Consider the following 8,074-nt stretch of genomic DNA (forward strand, 5'->3'; position numbering starts at 1 on the left):
TGTGTAGTAGTACCCCAGAGTTGTCTTAATTTGCATTTCTCTGATCAATAGTGACTTAGAGCACTGAAAATTCAATTTCCAAAAAAGTAGATGAGTCATCCAGGAATACCAATGACCAAGAACTCTATAGTTTCCCAGTGGCTAACATCTTTTACTTCAATCACCTTGCCTATAGATGCAGTCCTCTGGAGACCACCTGACATCCAGACCCCCAGTTCCCAGCACACCTCTTCCTTCCCCCAACTACAGATTGAGCTCTCTGTTTCTACATTTCCTCCCCAGTCTCTGCAATAAGTCCAGCTGTCTCTAATGACATGTTGACTGAACAAAAAAAAAATCTGCTGATAGATCAGCAGAAAGTCAGAACTTAGTGCCTGAACAGTAAGAAAGCAAGGAAACCATTAGCAGTAACTCCCAGAGAAGAGTTGGAGAGAGAAGGGAGAGAGCTCTGATCCCAATTCTCTAATTTTCAGGAAGGTGAGGTTGGTGGGGATCAGACTTCTTTTCCTTTGATGGATTTTGCTATCAAAGGGGGGTTAATTCTATGAGATCTAGAGCTGGACCTTGAAAGTAATACAGAAGCATAAGATAAATTTGAGCTGTAAGGAACCTAGAAGTGATCAGATCCATCTTCCTCATTGAAAGTGGGAAAGAAGGTCAGCTAATCCAACTCTCTCATTTAGCAGGTGAGGGAACTGAGGCCCATAGAGAGTAACCTCCTTGACAAAAGTCATACAAATCCTCCACTTCAGAATCAGGATTGGTCCTAAGGCTCATTGATTTCATTATTTTCATTTTATTGAAGAGGAAGAAGAGAACAGAGAACAATCACAGAAAATCAAAATTGGAAGGCACCTTATACCCTCTATTTCTTAACCAGTATTCATAATTGATCATAAAGAGTCATTTGGACTTTGCCTTAAAGATTCCATTTGGCAGATGGGGTGGGGAGTCAACTCATTTCACTTTGAGACTCATACAATTGTCAAGAAGTTTTCTCATGATGGAAATCTACCTCTGCACCTAGTGCCAAGTAGTGTTATAGAATCCCTCTTCCTCAAGACAATCCTTCAAATCCTTAAAGACTGTTATTCCTTCTGTACCTTCTAAGTCTTCTCTTTTCTCCATGCTAAATGTCCTTGAACCAGATGTTCCCTTATATCCCTCTCTCTCCAGTCTTCCCCAGCATCCTGGCACTTTTCTGGGTGTGATTCATTTTATCAATGCCTTCCTAGGATGGGACACCCAGAACAAAGTACAATATTCCAGCTATGATTTGACCAGGACAAAGGACAATAGAATAGTCATCTCTCTCTTTCTATGGTAATGTCTAAGATCACATATCAGCTTACTGGCCTACTTCATGGATGAATTAATAACTGGGCTTCCTCTTGAGATCTTAGTCATAGCTGGATATTGGTTTGCTTTTTAATTTAAATCCAAACATTTATAATAATTGTTAGCATTTGCATAGCACTTTGAGATTTGCTAATTGCTTTACAAATCTTGTCTCATTATATCCTCACAACAATCTTGAGAGACAAGTACTGTTATTATAAGCCATTTTAAAGTTGAGGAAACTGAGGCAGACAGAAGTTAAGTACAGGGCCACTGAATTAATATATCGGATGAATTTAAACTCTAGGTTCAGTTTCCCAGATCTAGTACTCTATTGTGTCACCAAGTGGATTATTATTGACATTTGTGTTCAGGGCACTAGGGACTTGGGGAGATTCAAAGTTTAGATGAGACCCAATCCCTGACCTCATGGAGCTTACAATCTAACTGGGTGATATGATATGAACCGAAATAAGTCTTTTCCTACATTCTCTGCTGTTGCCCTCCTGAACTAAGCTTCTCAAGAGACTATTTGCTCTGCAGAACTAGAACTAGAATTAGAACTACCATCCCTGTTGATTCAATTGCCCTGACAACAGTTATACCAAGGTGATAACATATAATAGACAAAAAAAGCTTCATTCCTAACCTGACCAAAATCCCAGGGCCCAGAATTAAGTCAGTCAGTCAGTCAACTGGCATTTCTTAAATGATTACTATGTGCCAAGCACTCTGCTTAACACTGAGTATACAAAAAAAGGAGAAACAAGACCCAGGCAGATATAGCTCCTGCCCTCAAGGAACTTATATTCTAATGTGGAAAATAACTTGTAAATATCTAGGTACTTACAAAAGATAATGAAGATAAATTAAGAGGGGAAGGTTTTGAGGCCCCTAAGTGGCTCAGTGCTAAGCCTGTAGTCAGGAAAACTTGAGTTCAAATCCATTCTTCCTCACTTGCCACTTGTGTGATCCTGGGGCAAGTCACTTAAGCTCTGTTTGCTTCTGTTTTCTCAATTGTCAAATGAGGATAACAATAGCACCTGCTTCCTAGAATTTTGGTAAGGATCAAATGAGATAATATCTGCCTGGCACATAATAGGTGCCTAATAAAATTCTAGCTGTCATTGTTATTATTATGATAACTGGGCAAACAGATGGAGAGGTTGATCATCAGCAAGATATCAGCAAGGCTTTGTTAGCAAGAGACTAAATAGAGACCTCCCAAGTGGGGTAATTATAATAACAGCTCACTTTAAAAAAAATTTTTTTTAAGGTTTAAAAAATGTTTTTTACAAAATCACAGTTTTTTACAGAATCAATTTTTACCCACTACTTGTAGTCCCATTTTGCAGATGTAGAAAGTGAATCGGAGGTCAGGTTATTTGACTAGGATGACAGAACTAGTAAGTGTCAGAGCCAGGCCTCCAATCGAAAACCCAACCTAATTCCAAGACTCAAGACTGTTTCTCTTGTCAATCAAGCCTATATGGGTGTTTGGGGGAGAGGGGAATCAAGGCAGGCTAGCATAAAATCCAAAAAAAAAAAAAAAAAGGCAAAATAGTAATTTCCATTTTTTAAAAAAAATTCTTCTCAAGGAGTTTACCACAATCTTACCCCCCCTGGAGGCAATTGGGGTTAAGTGACTTGTCCAGGGTCACATAGCTAGGGAGTATTAAGTGTCTGAGACCATATTTGAACTCAGGTTCTCCTGAATTCAGGGCTAGTGCTCTATCCACTGCACCACCTAGCTGCCCCAGTTTACCACGACCTTTTAGTTTTTCAAGATTTCCAGAATAGAGACCTTAATTAGCATGGAAGAGTCAAACCTGCACTGGGGAGGGGGAGAAGACTCCAAAGTCTTAGAATGGAAGGATCATGCTATAACCATAGAGAACATAGTAGAATCACAGACTATTGACAACTGGAAGAAACTCAGAGATTCAGTTCCCCTTATTCAGAAGAGAAACCTGAGATCCAGAGAAGAAATACAGATTTAATTAAAAATCATTCATTGTCAATGCTATTATTTATCTCTATTTTTTTTTCATTTTATTTTCAGAGATTACAAGAAATACCTGCTTTGTTGGTGGTGGGAGGAGAAGAGAAATAAGAAAGACTGACTGGTCCTTGTGATCTTGGATGAGCCACAACTTTTCTGTGCCTCAGTTCCTTTAACTGCAAATGATGAGATTAGGCTAAATGACGTCTACAATTTTTTCCAGCTCTGACATTCAATGTTCTAAACTTCCTTCTAGCTCTGGCATTCTATATTGCAATATTCTATCACTTAAGATGCCTTCTAGCTTTGACACTATGTTTTAATATTTTTTCCCTTAGATTATATCCAGTTCTAACATTTGATATCCTAAATTCTGTTCCTTTTTGCTCAACCTCTATTCTGGTATTCTGCATTCTAAACTCCCCCCCAGCTCTGATACTGTATATTCCAAGCTTTCCTTTCCGGCTCTGACATTCTCTGTTTTCTGATTTCCCTGCCTGAAAAAACCACTTGTCTGCTTTGGAGTCGAGGAAGAGACTTGTCTGTACTGAACAGTTGGGGCTGGTAGATACAAAAATATTATGACAGGATTGTAACACTTGGTGGGGTTTTGTGTGGCAACTAGACACGCTGCATACAGACTGAGAAGCCAAGTCCCAGCATGCATATTCCCCCCCCTCAATCAAACACACACTCTTGATCCTTTCTCTCCCCCCCCCCCCATATCCTACTGTTCAAGAGCTTCTGAGCTTACCTTGGAGAGGAGGGGGTCAGATGGGATTCTGTCAGTAGCACCCAGCTGGCCAGCTTCTGAAAGCATCAAAATCTGGCCACAGTGGCTGGGCAAGCAGGACTGAGCTAACTGTCAATTCAGGGGAGGGGAGTTTTCTAAGCTGCCAATTGCCTTGGGCCCTAAAGGGATAGATAAAGAGGGGAGGAGGAGAGACAGGAAAGAAGGATGAGGGAGAGAGAAAGAAGGAATGAGGGGAGGGGGCAAGAGAAAAAAAGAGAGGAGGGAGAAAAGAGGAGTGATGAAAAGGGAGAGAGAAGAGATGGGGAGATAGAAACAGAGAGAGTGGTTCAGGAAAGGAGAGAAACAGAGAAACAAAGGAACAGAGAAGGTGCAGAGAGAGAAAGAGGGAGAATCAAAGAAACAGACAGAAGGAAGTGGAGGGAGAAACAGAGAGGTGTAGAAAAAGAAATAAGAGAACAAGACAGGGAGAGAAAGACAGAGAGAGAGGGAGGGAGGAAAAAAGAGAGAGAGAGAAGACAGGCAGGGAAAGATTGAGGTAAGAAAACACAGACAGAGAGAGAGAGAAAGGGAGGGGAAGGGAGGGAGGGAGAGGGAGGGAGGAGAGAGAGAGAGAGAGAGAGAGAGAGAGAGAGAGAGAGAGAGAGAGAGAGAGAGAGAAAGAGAGAGAGAGAGAGAGAAAGAGAGAGAGAGAGAGAGAGAGAGAGAGAGAGAGAGAGAGAGAGAGCGAGAGCCCTACATGGCCCCGGCTCTTAGCCTCAGTAGCAAGGCTGGCTAGCCCCCCTCTCCCAGCCGCTGTCACTGCCTGGGGCTGGCAGGGCCAGGCGGGAGTTTGCCTTACCTTGGCCTGAGCAGCAGCAACATGTGTCCCTGCTAGTGTTCTTGGTGGCGGCTGTTCCTCTGTCCCGCCCCCCCCTGCAGCTGTGAGAGAGCCCCGCCTGCTGCAAGGGCTCTGCCTTCGCCCAGTCACCCAGAGCCTGCCCAGCCCCTTGCCCCACTGGCAGCCAGCTTGCCGATGAATGCATATCTTTTGGTAGCTGTTTGGGTGACCGCTGTAGAGCAGGGCCATTTGTTTTGTCAGAGACGTAACCATGACAATCACCCTCTCCATCCCTCTCCCCCAACCCCCACCCTGCTTCCCTTCCCTAACCCACTGCCTTTCCCCTCTCTGTTAGGCTCTTAAGTAAGGCTTTTCACACCTTTATTTCCTCCTGGCTCTGATGGAAAACCATCAGCTGCCATCAATGTGAGAGAAAGGAGAGGAGACCGGGGCTTGTCACACGGATCCTCTGGGGGTCCCTCACCTGTAATCCTGCCTCTGGATACCTCCAAGACATGACACCCCCCCACCAACATACACACACACATTAGCTGTTCATATGAGTGGACGTAGTTCCAGTCTAGCTTACCCACCCCCTGCCCGGCGGCCCAGGCCTCCCAGGGTCCAGACTAGAATCACATTAACTCTCTCCTCCTCATCCTCTGGGTGCCCCCCCCATCTCCCATCACCTCGTGATCTTTTCTTCCTGTGATTCAAAATGTCACCAACTGTCTTGCATCTCAGGATACTGCAGCAATTGCTATGTCATTGGAGGGTCCTCTGCTCAAGTGCTCGATGGGTCACTGCCCATGGGCCCATTTGCCTGATTGGAGAGTTTCACAAACCTCATCTTGCCCTAGTTAGGCTCAAACTGAGCCAGCTTGGAGTTCCTGTCATATAGGACAAAGGTTCCTATCAGGGAGGGTACCAGAAGGAGGGTGAGCCAGCCTGAGGGTAAGCTTGATACCTGGTAAAAGTCTGGGAGTCAACAGGGCCACAGAAACCAGAGAGTTATCTGTTTGATAATCCAAAGGAAGGTCCAGAATCTGGGAGTTTGGAGGAGAAGGGGAGGAGGAAATAGGGAGGACTAGGATAATGGTGATGGTGAGGTACACAGTAGTAACATGGCAAAAATGGGCATGACCCAGGATTGTAGAAGGTCAGGGAGAAGAAAAGGAGCAAAAGATATAAAACTGAAAGGGACTTTGGAGATCAACTACTCCATTACATTCATTGTTCAGGTAAGGAAACTGAGGCCCAGAACATATGTCATTTCCCCCAAAATCACAGAGAGAATAAGAAATCAAAGGGATGCAAATTCTCTGAAAGAATTGGCTCTAAAGTCAGAGAATCTGGACTTGAATCTCTCCTGGGACATTCTCTCCCTTGTGTGATATTAGATGTCACTTCAACCTTTCACCCCACCCCACCTTCCCCCACTCCCACCCCTCTACTTCTCCAGCCCCAGTACAGAGTGTCTTAATTTGTAAAATAAAAGGATTAGCCCTGCTGGCTTACTTGGTCCTTCTGAACTTTATATACTCCCATAAGAGGACTTCCAACTCAGTCTCATAAGCCATAAATAGGGAGCCATGATCCCTTGGGATGCTCATCAGGTTAAAAGGATGTCTACTATCTTTCTGCCTTCTCCAGACCCTCTGGCTACATAGGAAGTAATCTCAGAGTGGGGTTGGGGGAGCAATCACACCCTGCTTCCAGTGAACCTCGTATTAAGGGTTATATGCAATTTCTTCATGAGGGAAATGGTTATGCCCAAAGGCACAGTTCAAAATTAAAGAGAATCAGGAGGAGGAAGGAAAGAAGCTCTAACAGTTTTGTCTGGATCAACCACATTTGAATCTGTCATCTCCTATCAGCATTCCAAGATCTAGAAAATGAATGGATCTAGAAAAAAAGACATTACCTTTAAGTGTGGTGCCTGTTGTCCTTTCCCCTTTCTTTGGCTTAGATCAATGACTTCATCCCTAATGAGGAAATTCTAGTGTGGTTAGTATTTTTCCCCTTCTCCCAATCAAGATTGACTGTCTTGAGCAAGATCTAAGACTTGAGGTTGGTGGGTAGCAGACAGTTGAAGAGGAACTGGCACATAGAAGGGGCCTGGAGTAGTAGCTAAGGATTCGGGATAGTTAGGTTGGGAGCCACTAAATATATTCAGGAGTTGTGAAAATCATGGACAAGTAACTTTAACTGTCCAGTAAATCTCTTTCTCTTCTGTAAATAATATTTGCATGATCTAGCTTTACAAGTTGATTTTGAGGAAAGTTCTTTGCAACCCGAAAGCTTCATATGGGATTTTATTGAAGATTCCTTTTTTAATAACAGGAAAATAACATTAAAAGAAGCAGGGATTCTACCAGAGATAGCCTCCAAAAACAGGAGGTGAGAGATAAACTATTGAGTATGGAGAAAAGTAGACTAGTTTGGTTAAAATGTAAGCACCATGAAGAGGAACTTATATTAAATCTATACTGTATCTGAGGATCTATTGAACTGTCAAGCTGAGGAGTTTATACTTCCTCCTAGACATGATGGGAAATCATTGAAGATTCTTAAGCAGGGTAGTGACATGGTTAAACCTGTGTCTTAGGAAGATGATTTTGGTCTATCTGGATGATGGCTTAGACTGTGAGTCTGGAATTAGGGAGAGAGTTGTTAGGATGCCATTGCAATTATCCAGAAAAAAAAGTGAGAGAGAGATGAGCTAGACTGGTAACTGTGTGAGTGGAGAAAAATGGGCTGATTGGAGGGATGTAGTGGAAGTAAAAGTAACCAAAAGTATAACTGACAAGATATGGGCAATGAGGGAGTCAGGGATGGTCCTGAGATTGTGAACCTGGGTAAATAGAATTGGTGCTCTCCTTAACAGAATAGAGAAGTTAGGAAGGAGAGAGACTTTGGAGGGAAATATAAGGAAGGTAAGTACTTTATTCTGAGAATTTTTTCACAAAGTAGTTATTAACACAATGGGGTAACTATAGAGCTGAATCACAGAAAAAAGAAAACAATTTGTGGAGTCATACTGCTAGATAAGTGTTGGAATATAATGAAATTGGGAAATTGTCCATTTTGGTACGGTTCTTGGTACACAGTTTTTGGCACACAGTAGGTGCATAATAAATGCTTGCTGGTTATTGATAACCTA

At 42.8% G+C, this 8,074-nt stretch overlaps 1 protein-coding gene across 3 annotated transcripts in view; it reads right to left on the minus strand.

The window, feature by feature from the left end:
- The window catches only part of VWA5B1 (von Willebrand factor A domain containing 5B1), a 119,021-nt gene extending 113,926 nt beyond the window's left edge, over positions 1–5,095 (minus strand). For 2 of the 3 annotated variants that reach the window (XM_051988363.1, XM_051988360.1), the window contains exon 1: positions 4,933–5,094. The gene's annotated coding sequence lies outside the window, so the exon portion shown is untranslated. Of the gene's footprint in view, positions 1–4,932 lie in introns of all 3 variants that reach the window. The other variant, XM_051988362.1, reaches the window with a different exon arrangement.
- Positions 5,096–8,074: the final 2,979 nt, after the last annotated feature.

This window comes from Antechinus flavipes, chromosome 3 (assembly GCF_016432865.1).
Source record: "Antechinus flavipes isolate AdamAnt ecotype Samford, QLD, Australia chromosome 3, AdamAnt_v2, whole genome shotgun sequence".
NCBI lineage: Eukaryota > Metazoa > Chordata > Mammalia > Dasyuromorphia > Dasyuridae > Antechinus > Antechinus flavipes.